General features: G+C 44.5%; 1 protein-coding gene and 1 non-coding gene across 3 annotated transcripts in view; both read right to left on the bottom strand.

Annotated features, from left to right (window-relative positions):
* Positions 1–20,937, bottom strand: part of LOC126161654 (long-chain-fatty-acid--CoA ligase 4) — a 283,314-nt gene that overhangs the window by 210,407 nt on the left and 51,970 nt on the right. The gene's annotated exons all lie outside the window — the stretch shown is intronic.
* Positions 6,017–6,091, bottom strand: Trnas-cga (transfer RNA serine (anticodon CGA)). The gene has a single exon. It is a non-coding gene; the product is annotated as a tRNA-Ser (tRNA).

Genomic DNA, 20,937 nt, shown 5'->3' with positions numbered 1-20,937 from the left:
GGAATTTTCATTTTTAATTCTAATTTACACTTCCACAAATTAGCCTAAACCAGAAACATGCCATCGAAAAAATATATGTAGGAAGTGCTACCTAAATAACGATAAAAAACAAATTGTTAGAACCCATATCGCACGCCGACAGCAAAAGTGACACAAGTGGAAAAACGGAAGTTTTTAGTTTGTCTGAAGAATACGTCTGAAGTCCTCCATCATGCACGAACAAATATAATGATATTTACTGCCGACAATACTTACATACTTCAAAACTAACGGAAGCATATACTGTTTCAGTGTAAGTATTATAGAATTAGTTCTATAAGTACAGTTTTGTCAAGTACTGCATTTTAGAGTTGTCACCAATTCTTTCCGGGATGCGATGTATGTTTGTCGCAAAAATTTAGTCATGATTTAAATATTAAGCCATGGGTCAAATGGCTCTGAGCACTATGGGACGTAACATCTGTGGTCATCAATCCCCTAGAACTTAGAACTACTTACACCTAACTAACCTAAGGACATCACACACATCCATGCCCGAGGCAGGATTCGAACCTGCGACCGTAGCAGTCGCGCGATTCCTGACTGAGCGCCTAGAACCACTAGACCACCGCGGCCGGCGAGAGGTATGGATGTCGGCCGGTGAGGTCTGGCACGAAGTTGTTCTATAGGATTCAGGTCAGGACTGTGCAGGCCAGTCCATTACAGGGATGTTATTGTCGTGTAACAACTCCGCCACAGGCCGTGCATTATGAACGGGTGCTCGATCGTGCAGAAAGATGCAATCGCCATCCCCGAATTGGTCTTCAACAGTGGGAAGCAAGAAGGTGCTTAAAACATCAATGTAGGCCTGTGCTGTGATAGTGCCACGCAAAACAACAAGGGGTGCAAGCCCCCTCCATGAGAAACACGACCACACCATAACATCACCGCCTCCTAATTTTACTGTTGGCACTAAACATGCTGGCAGATGACGTTCACCGGGCATTCGCCATACCCACACCCTGCCGTCGGATCGCCATATTGTGTACCGTGATTCATCACTCCACAGAACGTTTTCCCACTGTTCAATCGTCCAATGTTTACGCTCGTTACACCAAGCGAGGCGTCATTTGGCATTTATCGGCGTGATGTGTGGCTTATGAGCAGCCGCTCGGCCATGAAATCCAAGTTTTCTCACCTCCCGCCTAACTGTCATAGTACTTGCCGTGGACCCTAATGCAGATTGGAATTCCTGTGTGATAGTCTGGATAGATGTCTGCCTCTTCAACTGTCGGCGGTCTCTGTCAGTCAACAGCCGAGGTCGGCCTGTACGCTTTTGTGCTGTACGTGTGTCCCTTCACGTTTCCACTTCACTATCACACCGGAAACAGTGGACTTAGGGATGTTTAGGAGTGTCGAAATCTCGCTTACAGACGTATGACACAAGTGACACCTAGTCACCTCACCGCGTTCGAAGTCCGTGAGCGCCCCATTTTGTTCTCTCACGGTACCTAATGACTACTGAGAGCGCTAATATGGAGTACCTGGCAGTAGGTGGCACCTAATATGAAAAGCGTATGTTTGTGGGTGTGTCCAGATAGTTTTGATCACATAGTGTATGTCTAATATAACCCAAATAAAACAGTCATCGGCCAACGGCGTCTTCCACAACTGTCTGGATATACTGAAGACATCTGGTCGACAGAATCAACGTCGCGTTTTGTGCTGTTATAATGACGAATGATTTCAGTTCCTTAGTCAACTCAGCTACAGCGTTGTCGTGATCCATGGAATACAAAACAATAGCTGACTTGTTCTTCGATACATAACTCACAATTGTCGTATCTTTTGTAAAACCAACAGTGATGATCCAATTGGTGTATCCCTGTGTGTCAAGAACTCCTCTGGAATTTCCTTTTTGTTTTTGTTCGTGGTCCCGACAACGTTTAGACCTTTAGATTTCATAAAACAGATAAGTTCCGTTGTCAACGTGCAACTACTGGAGTTGAAATAGGCTTATACTGTATAATCGCAGACATGTAAGCACTGGCATTATATATTTTTTGTTCTTCTGGCTGTCGATTTTTCGACTATACAAATACTCCTGAGTGCTAATGCGGTTTTTAATCTCCAAGACACTGCATTTTCAAACCTTGCTGGCGTCCCCCAAATGGAAGGAAAATCTTATCAATAGGTATACTAGCACCGACTGATGAATTTGGTTGAGAATGATCGAGGGTATCTGTAACTACTGTCGTATCGCAACTTGGATCTTTTTTTCCCCTCTTCACTATCTTACGGATTCTCGATGTGATGGCATAATAGAAGTATATGAAATCGCACTGAAGACATACGTAAGAGCAACAGACCTAGGAAAGGCCCCTTCTGAGTGCATTCCTTCACTTCTGTGCGATCCGTAGATTTGTTCCTGTATCTGCACTCTGCTAGTTTTTTGTTCGTCCAGAATAGTATTTTGTTGTTGATAATCGCATCAATGATCGCGAATGCTTCATTAAAATCACACTGTTCGATACTTCTTGACAAATGTGACGGAAGGAACTCTGATAAGATCATGGTTTCCGACACAGGTGTTTCTTGCAGGTCGTATTTTACCCCCTGAGAAACTGTTTTTTCCGTTAAAATATTTCACTAACTTCATCTTGACGAATCTCTGTTTTGTAAGACAGCTCGGAATTCAAATCATGATCACTCTGTATCACAAGCTCTTCGTCATTGTCTGAAAACTCATTTTCCAAATTTGTAGTCGGAAGATGATTGTACACACGCGTTGAGTTTTTCGCGAATTTCTTCTTCACAACTGCATAATTCATCGTTCAATCATTGTTCTAATATGCCACTTCGACTTCCAGAAAAACTATTTAGGTTTGCCATTACAAATATCTGAAATAATACAATAAAAACTGAAAAAATGACAAAAATAAATAAATCGCATGTCAATAGTTGTGGGTTCCGTGGGCACTGACATACACCGATAATCTAATCTAGGTATCCTCCGACAGTAACCCGAAGACTGTACTGTGTGATGGTTCGCACGCTGCCACTAAAGATGGCGTCACGCTAACTAGATGCTTGACAAGCACAATTCCTCGCGCCTTCACACTGCTCAAGCATGCTTGTGTAAGCATCACGCTTCGTAAGCTATCTCACTGTAGTGATGTTTTTTCTTCCATCTTCATACAATACTGTGTTCTTGACTGTTCTTTGCACAGAATGTGATGTTACAGAACCAAATAAAAATCAAATCAAATCACCAACAACTGCTTGCACAAGTCTTCTTATTCTTGGCAAACACACTCAAGCATGTATACGCTTAAAAGCTTGCACAAAAATGTGTAAACGAAATCCGATTGAGCCTCAAGCTGCTCGTACAGTCATGATATTTGTACAAATTTATTCCAGCACTCAATTACACTTGGGATATCACGCTTGATCTTGTGTACTTACGAAACATGCAGTTAAGTGTATGGCTAGCTTTACGGGTAGCGAGCGAAGCGCGTCCGTTACACGCACTCAAAGTTTAAACAGGGGTTCAGTGTGATGATGCTGTTAGTCCTCCCCTACATCTTCACCTGCGACACATTTATTCCTAACTATGGACCACCTGAGGAGACCTGGGTCATGAAGCTCGTGACTTTGGCTGTTTAGGAACCTTCCACCTCAAAAATAACCTCATAGTAGTCTACGAAAATCCATGGAGAAGAAATAAAAACTTTGAGGTTCGCCCATGGCATTGTAATTCTGTCAGAGACAGCAAAGGACTTGGAAGAGCAGTTGAACGGAATGCACAGTGTCTTGGAAGGAGGATATGAGATGAACATCAACAAAAGCAAAACGAGGATAATGGAATGTAGTCGAATTAAGTCGGGTGATGCTGAGGGAATTAGATTAGGAAATGAGACACTTAAAGTAGTAAAGGAGTTTTGCTATTTGGGGAGCAAAATAACTGATGATGGTCGAAGTAGAGAAGATATAAAATGTAGACTGGCAATGGCAAGGAAAGCGTTTCTGAAGAAGAGGAATTTGTTAACATCGAGTATAGAATTAAGTGTCAGGAAGTCGTTTCTGAAAGTATTTCTATGGAGTGTAGCCATGTATGGAAGTGAAACATGGACGATAAATAGTTTGGACAAGAAGAGAATAAAAGCTTTCGAAATGTGGTGCTACAGAAGAATGCTGAAGATTAGATGGGTAGATCACATAACTAATGATGAAGTATTGAATAGAATTGGGGAGGAGTTTGTGGCACAACTTAACAAAAAGAAGGGACCGGTTAGTAGGACATGTTCTGAGGCATCAAGGGATCACAAATATAGCATTGGAGGGCAGCGTGGAGGGTAAAAAATCGTAGAGGGAGACCGAGAGATGAATACACTAAGCAGATTCAGAAGGATGTAGGCTGCAGTAGGTACTGGGAGATGAAGAAGCTAGCACAGGATAGAGTAGCATGGAGAGCTGCATCAAACCAGTCTCAGGACTGAAGACCACAACAACAACAGTCTACGAAATACCTCTTAGGCAATTGTTTCTCCATTCGAGGAAAGAGGAAGAAGTCACTGAATGCTTTATCACGAAATCAGAGCTAAGGAAGCTGGGTTGTAAAATGTGATTACTTAAAGAAGCACCATGTTTGACTGTCCTGCGCAGAATGGGTTGGGGCGTTATCTTGTAGCAAAAACACACCCTTGGGCAAATCCCATGACGATTGGTCTTGACGACGGTTTGCCTCTTGCGAACTTATAACGTATTTTTAAAAAAACATTCAGAATCACTCTGCGCGTTGTTAGATCTTCACCTTTTTCGCTGGTGCTGAATCCACGTGTTTTCAATACTTGCTCCGCTTATTTTTCTCCAAGTTAGGTTGGTTAGGCGGCTAAGGAAGTCATCTGTATTGGCCTGGCGCATCTACAACTTTCCCGCTCTTGCCTCGACTCGGCAGGTTTCTTGAATGGGTGTGAGCAGTAGCGGTACCCAGCGATCAGCGACCTTTTTTGTGTTTAAAATGTCGTACAGGATGTTGAAAATTGATTTGCGACTGATTTTCACTTTCTTTACTATCGCCTTGAATGTGATTTCCGGTTCTTCATGAAGAGATGGTCAGCTATTTGGTTCTTCGTCATTAAGACTTGCCCGATCATAGTTGAAAGCATTTGCGCCACTTAATCACTGTGTCATATGGTGGTACAATGTCGCCGCGAACTTCTAACTCATCATCATCATAGATTGTTGCAGTGTTGTTCCTCTGCAAATACTGAACGGGGATTGCCGCAATGAATGGGCTGCGCCGGTTTATTTTGGTTACTATAACGTCGTGTTCCGGCAGTTTGGCGCGGAAGTTTCAGTATGTATCAAGACTGCAGACAGGTACCGTTCCATGCATGAAAATAATTACATAAATTGATGTTTTGAGGTGATAATTACAACTGTATAACTTTTTCTCATGGACAAAATCTTATGGGACAGTCAGCTGAAAACGAGGGAGTTGGAAAAAAAGTAAGTAAATGGTTTATTATTTCAAAAGTAATCGCCATAACTGTTGATACATTTATCTCATTGTAAGAGAAGGCGGTCGATGCCTTCGTGGAAAAATGTTTGGTTGCCTATGGAACCAACTTCGATGCGAGTTTTCCTTTCGCGCTCCAAAAATGTCGAAATCGTAGCATTATTTTGCAACTCACTGATGCCGACCGTCAACAGTCCTGGGCGTTTGGAATTGATGGTGCGCTCCAATTTTTGCAAAGTGTCCACGTATCGTTGTGCGTTAATTGTGGCATTCTCTGACCATGTGATTTCTATATTTTTGGATCCTGAAGAAAGACATTCGCAGCTGTTGATTTTCTTCGGAAGAAGAGGTGCATGCCTGGGTACAATCCTGGTTCCGTAGCCACCGCAAACATTTTTCCACGAAGGCATTTACGCTCTTGTCCCACAATGGGATAAATGTACTGATAGTTACAGTGATGACTTTTGAAACAGTAAATACTTTACTAACTGAAACTTCCTGGCAGATTAAAACTATGTGCCGGGCCGAGACTCGAACTCGGGACCTTTGCCTTTCGCGGGCAAGTGCTCTACCAACTGAGCTACCCAAGCACGACTCACGCCCCGTCCTCACAGCTCTACTTCTGCCAGTACCTCGTCTCCTACCTTCCAAACTTTACAGAAGCTCTCCTGCGAACCTTGCAGAACTAGCACTCCTGAAAGAAAGGATATTGCGGAGACATGGCTTAGCCACAGCCCGGGGGATGTTTCCAGAATGAGATTTTCACTCCTCCGAATTAAACAGGGTTGTTCTACCAGGTGGCGTCATGCCAACGCTATTTACAAACCTACTCATTATCTCTGTCACTCTTTGACCTGTCTTTAGACGGTCGTGCACCTATACACACGCCACCAATCGCTCTTCAACAATGTAAACGTTTTCCCTCGTATCAGTCATGGCTTCAAAACTAAAATATGCTATACTGAAACAAAACAATACTGACAACAGTGCTTTTTGTCAGCATCAAAGCAAGGATTCCAATTTACGAGAGGCATGCAGTAAGTAATGCAACACACGTTTTTCTTCGCTAGCCCCTATGGTTTCACGAAGTTCCGATATGTGTCGGCGCTATACGTAGCCTTCGAAGTGGCGTTTGTGACGGAGGTGCGTTCCACGCAGAGAGCTGTCATCGAGTTTCTTTTTGGCAAAAAACCATATCATCGTACATATTCACAGGCGCTTGGAGAATGTCTACGGAGGCCTAGCAGTGAACAAAAGCACCGTGAGTCGTTGGGCAAGGAGTGTCTGACTACTGCCACAAGGTCGCATAAAACTGTCCGATCTCCTGCGTGCCGGCCGGCCTCGCATAGTTGTGAGTCCTGCAATGTTGGAACGTGCAGATACTCTTACTCCAATTGATCGACGGCTCACAATCAAACACCTCGCTGCTGAACTGAACAACACAAGGCCTCACACAACTACGCGAACCCGAGAGGAGCTCACAAATCTTCAATAGACTGTTCTTCCTCATACACCCTATAACCCCGGATCTCGCACCTTCCGTCGTCCATCTGTTTGGTCCAATGAAGCAGCAGGTCGATGATGATGATGACGTTATTGATGCAGCACGACGTTGGCTGCGCCGTCGACCACTAGAGACCATGCGGGCAGACAGGCGGTCCCAGTAAGATGGCGTAAGGCCGTCGCAATGAACGGAGATTTTGTTGAAAAATAGGGCTCTGTAGCCAGGAGAGTGGAAAATAATATGGTGTATTGGAATCCCGAATAACAGCAACCTGCTTTCAGTAAAACCTGTATTGAATTACTTATTCAACGCCCCTCGTATATTACTAAACGGCTAAGACGGTCAACTGATCGCATCTGAAGATTGTCTATCCAACGGCTTCTATGGACTTCCTGGCAGATTAAAACTGTGTGCCAGACCGAGACTCGATCTCGGCACCTTTGCCTTTTGCGGTCAAGTGCTCTACCAACTGAGCTACCCAAGCACGACTCAAGACCGGTCCTCACCCCTCCACTTCCGCCAGTACCTCGTCTCCTACCTTCTAAACTCCACAGAACCTCTCCTGCGAAAATTGCAGAACTCCTTTCTTCCAGGAGTGCTGGTTCTGCAAGTTTCGCAGGAGACCTACTGTGAAGTTTGGAAAGTAGGAGACGAGGTACTGGCGGAAGTGGAGGGGTGAGGACCGGTCGTGAGTCGTGCTTGGGTAGCTCAGATGGTAGAGCACTTGACCGCAAAAGGCAAAGGTGCCGAGATCGAGTCTCGGTCCGGCACACAGTTTTAATCTGCCAGGAAGTTTTATCTCTTATAGTTCCTGGTCGAATGTAACATATCATAATCTACACGTTAAGAGGTATAATCTTATGTTAAAGATTAACATAATAAGTCAAGTATTAAAGTTAGAAACTATATACAGTATATGTCTTGAGCCAGTGGAACTCATGGCGCGGAAATTACGCAGACTTATTTCAGCCATTATTTGAGAATGAGAGTACTTACGGACTTTCAACAAACCTTACGCGTCATTTCAAACCTTTTCGAAATTTTTTCTCGATGAAACGTCCGCAAAATAATTAAAGAAAAAAATTCATCGCTTACTAAATTTTCATAATAAAGCTTCAGTATCGGGCATGAGTAAACTTCTCACTTCTTCATTACTAACTATATTCGCAACACACCTTGCAGACAGTATCCACATATACCACTGAATTTACCTGATACACAGTTCACGAAACAGGACGACATACACATTGAGATACATGAAAAATTAGCTTTTATTAAAACGGAAATAATTTCAAAGTAATAAAACTGACATAATTGGGGTTTCGCGTCTCCAGTCATAACGAGTTTTAAATGCTTAAATTCGAATATTAAGCACATTAATTTGTTTGTAAAATAATCAGATGTGTTACAAGCTGTTTTCTACATGGACTTCGATTCGTTAAAAAATCGAGGTGGACGGGGGGAGGGGGGCGTTACTGGTAAAATAACTGGTTCCTTAATTTTAGAATTTTGAGTGAGATACGAAGACATCTCGGACACCATGAATGTCAGGGCAAGGACGGTCCAATAGTGCCACGTCCCTTATAACAATTCGAAGAATATCGTCGTAGACGGTTGCTATGTGTGCCATATCTGGGAGAAAGAATGTACAAGGACGACATAGAAAAAAACAGCGTGCAGCCCATGATCTGCATCACTGTGCAGCTCTTTTTCTCTGGCACCGTAGCTCAGACAAATCGTAGTCAGCGACTGTACACGCTGTTTATTGGTGTGGGTCGCGATCAGAGGCCACTTGCAGATGAAGGGAAGTCCACGCCTCGGTTGACTTTCCACCATTGTGCGCAAGGATCGCGTTAATGGTCTCCAGACCTTGACCACGCTGGCGCCCCACGCAACTCTCGTTTAGCAATCGCCAAAGAGCCCGTACAGGAAAACGTCTGTGTGCAGAGCAGTCAACCCTTGCGACGCTTGGGGGCATGAGTCCAATTCTCTTTCTCCGGTGAAATACAGACCATCAATCATGAATTAATACACGAATGAATATCTCGTTATTCGTGGAGAGCAGCATGAATAAGAGTACTTGTGACCGGCGACGGAAACCACAAACTGTTTTCAGCTTTTGACAATGTTGACTGGAATAAACTCTTTGAAATTCTGAAGACAGTGGTGATAAAAGGCAGAGAGCGAAAGGTCTTGTGCAATGTAAGAAGCCGGACTGCAGTTATAGGAGTCGAAGAGTACGAAAGGAAAAATGTAATTCAGAAGGGAGTGAGACAGGGCTGTAGCCAATGCCCATATGTTCACTAAGCGAGCAGGAAAGGAAATCAAGGAGAAATTTGAAGAGGCAGTTAAAGTTCAGGGAGAAGAAATAAAAAGTTTAAGCCGAAGACACTGTAATTCTGTCACAGGCGGCATAGGGCCTGGAAGATAAGTTGTACCCAATGGTTGAAAAGAGTCTATAAGATAAATCACCGAACGTAATACACAAGGGTAACTGAGTGTAGTCAAATTAAATCAGGCGATGGTGAGGAAATTAGATTAGGAAACGAGACACGAAAAATAGTCGACGAGTTTTTCTATGTGGACAGAAAAATAAATTATAATAGCCGAAGTACAGAGGATATAATAATAATAATAATAATAATAATAATAATAACTGCGTGGGTCGATGTCCTGGTGCTAGTCTTTTAATTCGTTACGATTTCGGCGATTTGAATGTCCCTAATCTATCGAGGAAAGTGGGCCTACTGATTTCCGTGGAATCAGAACCACGTATCGTTCATAGTGATGAGAGGAGAAGGCTAGACAAGGCAGACTGAAAATTTCCGTAGTGCAGTACGTGCTTTACCTTTAGACTACCAGGACCGACAAAGTTACATTGAGGTGACTAAAGTCATGGGATAGCGATATGCACGTTTACAGAGGGAGGTAATATCGCGTACCAACGTATATAAGGGCAGGGCATTGGTGAAGCTGTCACATGATTCATGTGAAAAGGTGTCCGATGTGATTATGGCAACACGATGGGAATTAATAGACTTTGAACGCGGAATGGTAGTTGGAGCAGGACACATGGGACATTCAGTTTTGGAAATCATCTCGGAAATCCATGTTCCGAGATCTACAATGTCAAGAATGTGCTGAGCATTACCTCTCACCACGGACAATGCAGTTGTCGACAGCCTTCATGTAACAACCGAGAGCAGCCAGTGCTCACAGACAAGCAACATTGCGCGACATAACTGCAGAAATCAAAGTGGGGCGTACGACGAACATAACCCATAGGACAATGCAGCGAAATTTGGCGTTAATGGACTGTGGCAGCAGACTGCCAATGCGAATGCCTTTGCTAACAGCACATCGCCTTCAGCGCCTCTTCTGGGATGGCGACCATATCGGCTGAATCCTAGGCGACTGGAAAACCGCGGCCTTGTCAGATGAGTCCCGATTTCAGTTGGCAAGAGCTAATGGTAGTGTTTGATTGTGACGCAGACCCCACGAAGGCCTGAAACCAAATTGTCAACAACGCACTGTGCAAGCTGCTGGTGGCTCCATAATGATATGGGATGTGTTTACAAAGAACAGACCAGACCATCTGGTCCAAATGAACCGATCATTGATAGGAAATGATTATGTTCGGCTACATGAAGGCTGTTTGCAGCCATTTATGGAGTTCATGTTCCCAAGCAGTGAAGCGCTATGTCACTGGGTGCACAATTGTTTGCGATTACTTTGAAGAACATTCTGGACAATTTGAGCAAATGATTTGGCGACCAAGATCGATCGACATGGGGCATAATCGAGACGTCAGTTCGTGCGCAACATTTTGCACCGGCAACACTTTCGCAATTATGGGCGGCTATAGAATCGCATGCCTCAATATTTCTGTACGGGGCTTCCAACGACTTGTTGAGCCCATGCCACATCCTGTTGCTGAACTACGGAGGGGAAAGGAGGTCCGACACGATATTATGAGGTATCCCATGACGTTTTTCACCTTAGTGTATAACACGCAGATCGGCAATTCTAAGGAAAAAGAGACATTTTTTAACATCTGGTATAAATTTAAGTGTTAGGAGGACTTTTCTGGAGTTTATAGAAGTGATACGTGAACGATACAGCTCATTCAAGAGGATATGCTTTTGAACTCACTGCAACAGCAGAATAATAAAGCTTAGATGTATAGTTAGGAAGATTAATGAAAAAGTACTGAATTGATTCTAGGAGAAAAGAAATTTGTGCCACAAGTTGGCTAAAGGAGGGGATAGCATTAATCCGGAGTAATCAAGGAATAGTTAGTTCGGAAATTAAGGGAAGTGTATGCTTGTGCGTGAGATTAGGACGGGGGGGGGGGGGGGGGGTTGGGTAAAACTGCGGAGGGAGACCATGGTTTGAAGACTACAGTAAGCAGATTCAATAGCATGAAGATTATCGGAGATGAGTAGGATGAAAAAGCTCGGACAACATAGGCTAGCATGCATCGAACCAGTCTTCAGACTGATGACCACAATAACATTATTTCAATTAAATGTTCCATCAACGGCGCATTGTTTATGCACAACGGTTAAAGCTGGCTTTACCATTTAGTTAAAACTTGCCGAGTTGTGTATTGTGCACTTTCACAACAGATCGACATTAAATAAGTCTAATAAGCAAGAATCGCGATATTTTTACACTCTACATATATAATCTCCTTGCAGTGCGTGCCAGAGAGTACTTCTGGTACCACTTTCATCTGCTGCCTTCCCTGTTTCATTCGCGAATGGCGCGTGGGTATGTCGGCAAACCTCCCCATTTTCTCGTTGTGGTAATTTCACGAGAAGAATGTAGGAGGACATAATTTGTTTCCCGGGTCTTCCTGGAAAATACTCCCTTGGAATTTCAGTAACAAATCTCTCCGTAATTGTCAGTGGTTCACATGTAGCGTCTACTACCACATATCTTGATCGCTAACGCCTACTAAAAGATTCCGTGACGAAAGCGCAGTCCTTCATTGTATATTCTCTCTGTTTGTCTTCGATTAATCCTATCTGATAAAATCAAGAAACAGTTGAACAATTGTTTTGTAAGCCGCTTCTTTTGAGAATGAATTATATTTCTTTAATAGTCTTCTAATGACGCTCAGGTAATCAGGCATAACCCTCTATGTTTGAGGTAGTACCTGAATGAAAGTAGGATGACAATCCTGGATATGGGAGACATTTTCTTGCCAGCAAGTAGGGAGAAGACGGTGGCGCTTAGTTTGTGATTACTACATTGTACCATTATTGAACATTAAACACACATCACTCACGAGAGCAACCGGGACAGATCAAAATGAAGAATTTCTTCCAGTCATCAATATCACAAGATAATTTTTTCCATTGATAAATAACTAGAGAAAACTGACACTAAGATATCTTTGAAACTGATGAATAATATTACATTAGAAAGAAGCTGACCTAATACTTTCTTCTCTGTGGGATTCTACGACATCCTTCACAGTATCAGTTCGTCAGATACTCTTTTGTCTCACTTTCAGGATTGTGCTCACTGGAACTACACTACTGGCCATTAAGATTGCTACACCAACAAGAAATGCAGATGATAAATGGGTATTCTTTGGACAAATATATTATACTAGAACTGACATGTGATTACATTTTCACGCAATTTGGGTGCATTGATCCTGCGAAATCAGTACCCAGAACAACCACCTCAGGCCGTAATAACGGCTTTGATACGCCTGGGCATTGAGTCAAACAGAGCTTGGATGGCGTGTGCAGGCACAGATGACCATGCAGCTTCATGACGATACCACAGTTCATCAAGAGTAGAGACTGGCGTATTGTGACGAGCCAGTTGCTCGGCCACCATTGACCAGACGTTTTCAATTGATGAGAGATCTGGAGAATGTGCTGGCCAGGGCAGCAGTCGAACATTTTCTGTATCCAGAAAGGCCCGTAAAGGGCCTGCAACATGCGGTCGTGCATTATCCTGCTGAAATGTTGGGTTTCGCAGGGATCGAATGAGGCGTAGAGCCACGTGTCGTAACACATCTGAAATGTAACGTCCACTGTTCAAAGTGCCATCAATGCGAACAAGAGGTGACCGAGACGTGTAACCAATGGCACCCCATACCATCACGCCGGGAGATACGCCATTATGGCGATGACGAATACACGCTTCCAATATGCATTCACCGCTATGTCGCCAAACACGGATGCGACCATCAGAACCTGGATTCATCCGAAAAAAAATGACGTTTTGCCATTCGTGAAACCAGGTTCGTCGTTGAGTACACCATTGCATGCGCTCCTGTCAGTGATGCAACGTCAAGGGTATCCGCAGCCATGGTCTCCGAGCTGATAGTCCTTGCTGCTGCAAACGTCGTCGAACTGTTCGTGCAGATGGTTGTTGTCTTGCAAGCGTCCCCATCTGTTGACTCAGGGATCGAGACGTGGCTGCACGATCTGATACAGCCATGCGGATAAGATGCCTGTCATCTCGACTGCTAGTGATACGAGGCCGTTGGGATCCAGCACGGCGTTCCGTATTACCCTCCTGAACCCACCGATTCCATAATCTGCTAACAGTCATTGGATCTCGACCAACGTGAGCAGCAACAGCGCGATACGATAAACCGCAATCGCTATAGGCTACAATCCGACCTTTATCAAAAGTCGGAAACGTGATGGTATGCATTTCTCCTCCTTACACGAGGCATCACAACAACGTTTCACCAGGCAACGCCGGTTAACTGCTGTTTGTGTATGAGAAATCGGTTGGAAACTTTCCTCATGTCAACACGTTGTAGGTGTCGCCACAGGCGAAAACCTTATGTGAATGCTCTGAAAAGCTAATCATTTTCTCTCAGCATCTTCTTCCTGTCGGTTAAATTTGGCGTCTGTAGCACTTCATCTTCGTGGTTCACCAATTTTAATGGCCAATAGTGTATTAATCAATGAGTACAGATAGGCACAACGTTCGATCTACAAAAAGTGTTCAAATTATTTCATTACATCAACAGTTTTTCAATGCGGTCATTCATCACTTCATTACTGCTCCAATCCATGCACAAGACTATTTTTTTAGGTAAAAGTGTTTTCTAGTGGCTGAACACAGAGCTTTCCAACATTAGCAATTCTCGTTCTTTAGCTGCGTCTCCAGCTGTGATAAAAGACGGGCGTCTTAGAGTGGCAGCTGTCAAATGTTTTAAGCGCCTCTGAGACCAGCGCGAATTTCTCTACAAACTACTTGTCAGAACACCGTTCGTTTTAGCAACTAGCAAGGAAGATTCATTACCTTCTCTTTCAAAATCCAGGATTTTCGGACTGCAGCAAGAACTTACTTGTTTCTTTGCCGAATCGGCTGGAACGAGTAATAAACCTGGCTTTCACTGGATGTAATGACGTAATTCACAGATAGACATGTGCCCCTTCCTAAACTATACTGAGTGTTCTTTACACCATAATGATTAATTTGCCAGCTAATAATAAATTGTGGAGGTTAGTATCCGCAAAGAACACTATTGTTTAAAATTTCACATGGTCGGGGTGGATTTCATAGATTGTAGATGCAGAAAACCCTACAAGATCGTATTCCACAGTTTCCACACTGCAGGGTTACACTTTTCCATGAAGAATGCAGACCGAGTGGGGCATATCGCTAGACTTTTAATACCTCCTAACCATAATGAACAATTTTTGTATATGACAATGATGAAACAGTTTAGCTCGTGAAGCGTGATATCCCTGTATACTCTGGTCAGAACGTCTATGCTGTTAAAATTCTAGACGGTTAACATCGTTATACACACAGAAATTGAAAGAGAAAAAGGTGGTGGCGATACAGAAGGGCTACAGTGGGTGGTTGTTTATCACAAATGATTAAAACGAACATTTCAACATATACATTTATGCGAATCAAAGACATACCAGTATTCTGATATGACATATTTACTCTGATCAGACGGAACATTACGACCACTGACCTTTATAGATACAAACCCGTCCAGGCGATAGCAGCAAGAAATGATTGCTAGACACACGCACAGCGCTCATAGTACTGGTATCAGTGAGCGTGCTGTCCGTGTGTAGGTAGAATGGGGAAGGTGCACGATCTATCCGAGTTTGTCCGAGGACAGACTGTGATGGCATACTCGGCACGAGCAATTCGGAAACTGCACGATTTGTTGGGTGTTCGAGGTGAGTATCTTCAACACGTTGTGAAACCTCGTCCAGATCTCGTGGGGTTGGGCGGCCACTCCTCATTACAGATGTCGGACGTCGTAGGTTGGGCAAACTGGTAAAAGAAGACAGTTGGCGAACTGTGGCGGAACTAACATCAGACTTTAATGCTGGGCAGAGTACAAATACGTATGAACACACAGTGCACCGAATACCCCTAACTATGGGCCTCCACAGCCGACCACCCATGCATGTGCCAATGTTAACACCACAGCATCGGCAACTACGACTGAAATGGGCACGTGACCATCGGCATTGGACGTTGGCGCAGTGAGCAGAGTGTTTCATTGTCTAATGAATCCCGACACTTTCTTCATCATGCCGATGGAAGGGTGCGAATCTGTCGCCTTCCAGTGGAACAGCTCCTTGACACCTGTGCTGCAGGAAAGAGACAAGCTGACGGCGGCTCCATTATGCACTGGCGAACATTTATGTGGGCATCCATGAGTCCAGTGGAGCTCGTACAAGGCACCATGACTCCTACACTGGTTGCCATCCACGTAAACGGCTGCACCCCCCTTCATGACGGTCATGTTTCCCGACAGCAGTGGCTTTTTTCAACAAGATAATGTGCCAAATCACAAGGTCATGAGTGTGATGGAGTTGTTGAAAGAACACAGTGGCGAGTTCCAATTGATGTGCTGGTTCCCCAACTCACCAGATCTGAGCCCGATCAGACACACATGGGATGTGATTGAACGTGGCGTCAGAGCTCATCGCCCCCCCCCCCCTTCCCTCCCCAGAATCGGAAATTAGGCGACTTGTGTGTGTAGATATGGTGCTAACTCCCTCCAGCGACCTACCAAGTTCCTATTGCTTTCACGCCACGACACGTTGCCGCTGTTCTCCATGTCAAAGGTGGACATGCCGGATAATAGGTAGATGGTCATAATGTTCTGGCCGATCATTGTATGTATAAGGGGCAGTCAAATGAAAACAAGACAGAGAGAAGAAAGCAATTCAGCTGTTCATTTTTTCAAGAGTAATCGCCGTAATTGTTAATAAATTTATCCCACTGTGGAGCAGGGCAGTCAGTTTCTTCATGGAAAAATGTTTCCGGTTGCCTATGGAGCCTTAATTGTACCCAGGCGTTCACTTCTTCGTTTGAAGCGAATGACGCTCACGAATGTCTTTCTCCAGGGCACCAAACAAAATGGAAATCGCATGGGGAGAGATCGGGACTGTATGGAGTATGTGTAAGGGCTTCGCAGCTAAACTTCTGCTGCGTAGTCTAAACAACCTTGGCAACACGTGGGCCCGCCCGCTGGGAAGGCCTTACACGTCCTCCATACAGTCCCGGTCTCTCGCCATGCGATTTCCGTATTTTTGGTGCCCCGCCGAAGACATTCGTGGCCATCGATTTGCCTCGGACAAACAGTTGCACTCCTGGGTACAATCGTGGTTCCAAAGGCAACCACAGTTTTCCTTGAAGGCACTGACCGTCTTGAATCACAGTAAGTTAAACGTATTAACAGTTACGGCGATTCCTTTTGGAACAGTGAACAGTTACTTTTTCCCATTTGTCTCGTTTTCATTCGACTGCCCCTTATACTGTTCTGAGGTGAAGAGTTTGGCACAGGAGAGGAATTAGTGGCGGATCGCATCAAACCAGTCAAAAGATTGATAAGTTGTACCGTTTCCGAGTTAATTAGCACTGAAGTTAGCCAATCAGGCCCATGCGCGCGCAAAATCAAGCAGCCCGCTAGATGCAGTTAGTGCCAGCTGTTCTCATATTGTAGATAAGAGCACGAGACCGCTTAGCCTTTGGCTAGGGTTCTATCCTTACTACAGTCGCATGTCCACTTTTTACATAACTCTCTTGTTCGGTTGTAGGGACCCAAGCGAGTAAACACGTTTGACGGCACCGTCCCTACGGCGCGCAACGGCCTAATTGGCTAATTTCACAGCTAATTTACTCGAAAACGTCACAAAGTACCTAGTTTTTTCTTTACTATTTCTCAGCGTAACGTACCCTGCCAACACTATTACAAGCTTTTCAGACAGTTTCTGGCCCCCCCCTTTATATGAGGGCTATTCGGAAAGTAAGTTCCGATTGGTCGCGAAATGGAAACAACTCTGAAAATAAAAATGTTTTATTTGCAACAGTTAACTACACCTTCCAGCTACTTCTCTATATAGTCGCCGCTCCGAGTCTTAGAGTTGTGCCAACTTTCCAGTACTCTCGTCATAGCAGGCAGCCGCCTGTGCTTTCCGTCAATACTCTGCGCTCGTCTACAGCTCATTAACTGTGCCAAAATGTTGTTTTCAAAGCCAGCGGTTCATGTGAACAGAAATGAAACTCTGGGGAATCCAGTTACGGACTGTATTGTGGGTAATAAAAACGCTTCCCATCGAAAACGCTGCAGGAGCATCTTCATTGCCCCTGCAGAGTGCGGTCGAGAAGGAACTGCATGACACTTGTGTTTATGAGCTGCATGACATCAGGCGAAATCTCTCACCAGCCCCTCATATCTGGCGGGAGGTGCTATTTTCTAGGTATCTTTACGTGCTCACTGTGCACTCTGATCTGGAAAGAGCCACGTGACGCGATCGCCGGGCGCGGTAGAGACACTGTCCAACACGCCTGTGCAAAGCTTCAGCGGATTTTCACAGTGGCTTCCATTTCGCGACCGAGCGGACTTACTTTCTGAATAGCCCTCGTATACCTTCTTACCACCCTTAAGCTCTGTTACCTTATCTTCCTTGTCTGCGGGGGATACATAGTGAAGGCGGCAAAGATGTTACATTCTTACATGGAATACCGGTTCTCTAAATTTACTCAGCACTATTTCCTTAGAAAAACATCGTTTATCCAAAGTTTAGCAGTTAAGATAGATAGCCGAGTACATCTGTTATACTTTCTTCTGCTCCTTACCGACATGGTATGGTCCTACCAGTGCGCAGTGGATGTGGGAAAACGGACTAAATGAATATAATCCTTGTCTCCTCATTTTGACACATATTGTGCAGGCGTGCGAACTAGACCGCACAATTAATTCTATAAGTGTATGTTCTGCCGAGCCGTGACCCTTCGATAGAGGGGCTGACGAGCTGTACGATGCAGCGACAGGGACAAGTTTGGAGACCACATTCTGGCAATGTTCTGTATAGGTTAGCATGGGTCGTGATTGCAAGACATTGCAGTTCAGTTAAGATGTGTACTAGTGGCTAACGCACCTGTCTAGTAAGCACGAGACTCGGTTCGATTCCCGGCCTTGGTACAAATCTTCACTCGCTGATTCAATCTATATACATAAAATCATATCTGTATGAGACCAATAAAATCTCGGATATTGTGTAATTTCATTTGTACAAGTACCTGCACCTGGGTTTCACGCTGAATGCGCTATTTACATTCGATTCTGAGGTGTTATTCCAGAATACGGAGAGCCCCGGCAATTCTGTTCGTGTGTAAAGAGGAATTTAAAGTAGATGGATGGCGGCAATAAGAATTTGGATCAAGGAGGCAGGCGTGCCAGGGTTATCCGTGCAGTTGTGTGAAATGCTGTGCCAAGGTGGCTTAGTGACTAACGCACAAGCCTAGTAAGTAGGAGACCCGAGTTCGATTCCCGGCTTCGGTAGAAATTTTCACTTGCCGCTTCAGTCTATATACATAAAAAACTTCTTAATATCTAGAAGTACTTCTTGCCAGGTCCTTGACCTATGAAAATCACTGCATCCAAATTGCTAAGAAAGGACCAACGACGCACACGATTCTGAAGAAACTTACTTGCAGAAGTGGAGAGCAAATCCTACTGCCCTCACAACAAATGGTAAGGCCCTGTGCTTTTCCACTGCGTAGTATGCCAGCCAAGTCTGAAATAGATCTGCCGATATGGGTAAAGTGGATGTTATTCTGAATGAAACATGCCATTTAACAACTGGCAGCAGAAAGGCTACAGCGTTGGGTAACTGTATACAACATCTAGTTCTGCTGCTCAATGTATTCGACGATCAGCAATAGAACACGCGGGAAGGTTCAAATACTCATTCGACGAAAAAATGTATGTAATGTACCGCGCGGAGAGCAAGTTTCCAATAGGAATCAAATCCAGAAGCAGCTTCACGAACCGTGCGGACATACGAGGGTTGTCCACAAAGTAATGCACCGCATTTTTACTCCAACAATTCTTTATTGAACATAATGAGAATTACAGACACTAAAGAATGGTGTTTTACCTAGGCACCCTATTTTTCCACGTGATCTCCATCCCGTTCTATGGCATTCCTCCAGTGCGAAACAAGGGCTTATATGCCCTGTCAGTACCAATCCTTGTCCCGGTGGCGGAACCAGTGATTCACTGTGTGAATCACCTCCCCATCGTCCTCAAAATGTCATCCTTTAATGGCCCAAACAAGTGGAAGTCCGAGGGGACTAGGTCAGGGCTGTAAGGTGGATGGGGTAACACTGCCCAACCCTTTTTTGCGATGTGTTCAGCAGTCCTCAGACTTGTGTGGGGCCGAGCGTTATTGTATTGCAGCAAAGCATCTCCTGGGTTGCTGTGGCGCCGAAGACACCGGAAGCGCGTCTCGAGTTTTGTTAATGTGTTGATATATGCTTCTCTTGGCATCACATCAATGACAATCACACCTTCACAGCCCCAGACCACGGTGATCATGACCTGACCGGCGGAAGCAGTTGCTTTGAATTTTCTCTTCTGTGCGGAGTGGGAATGGCGCCATTCCATCGACTGTCGTTTTGTTTCAGCCTCAAAATGGTGAACCTAGGTTTCATCACCTGTCACAATACGGGACAGGAAGGCTTCTCCCTCAGCTTCAAAACGTTGCAACAAATCAAGAAAAGTGTTTTTTCTGTGCGACTTGTGATCCAACTTTACACACCGGGACACATCTTGCAAATACTTTTGAACATCCAAGACTGAGGATAATTGCATCCACACTTCCTTTGCTGATTGACAGATGCAGCCCCAACCGCCGAGTCGTAATGCTTCTGTCCTCGCGAATGACAACATCAGCTCACTGCAACCTGTGTGGTGTGACAGCCGTGGATGGTTTCCCTGATCGCTGCAAATCGTGGAGCTCCGCCGAACCGCCTTCTGATTACCTCACCCTCCGTGCCCAGCGACTAACAGTACTTCTGTCGACACCAGATGCTCCATAGACTTTGCACAAGCGTTTGTGAATATTCCTCACAGCTTTTTTCTCTGCAGTGAGAAATTCAATGACGGCACGTTGCTTGTAACGTACATCACTTATAGACGCCTTTTGAAACTGCCCTGCAGCTGCGCTATTTGTCGGAAATGATGGAAACTTTGTGCGCTAACTAAGGAGACTTCAAGTAATACATACGTAACGTTTCGCATTCGTAGCATTTTTTTCGGCCAAGAAAAAAAATGCGGTGCGTTACTTTCTGGGCAATCCTCGTAGAACCTTCCGAACAGTACCCACCACAAGAAACTGAGTCACTGGTATGACAATGGAGTGCGAGGACACACTTACAGACTATCAACAGGTGTTGCACCAGTAAAAACAAACTTATGTATGTAGGGCTACAAGACGGCAGCGACATTTTCCGTGACTGAGGTGAGCTGCAGGACATGGACAAATTAGATTGTCCTACAAGTCCTGCACCCTCCAAGATTTGTGGCTGGGAAACAATGCAGTTATTGCTTGAATGATATTTCCGCCATTTGACTATACAAACATCTTTATTTTATATTACTATAATGATTTCGCCGTTAAGC

Source organism: Schistocerca cancellata, chromosome 2 (genome assembly GCF_023864275.1).
Source record: "Schistocerca cancellata isolate TAMUIC-IGC-003103 chromosome 2, iqSchCanc2.1, whole genome shotgun sequence".
In the NCBI taxonomy this organism is placed as follows: domain Eukaryota; kingdom Metazoa; phylum Arthropoda; class Insecta; order Orthoptera; family Acrididae; genus Schistocerca; species Schistocerca cancellata.
Note: the sequence above shows the minus strand (reverse complement) of the source record. Positions and strands in the feature narration are given on the sequence as shown.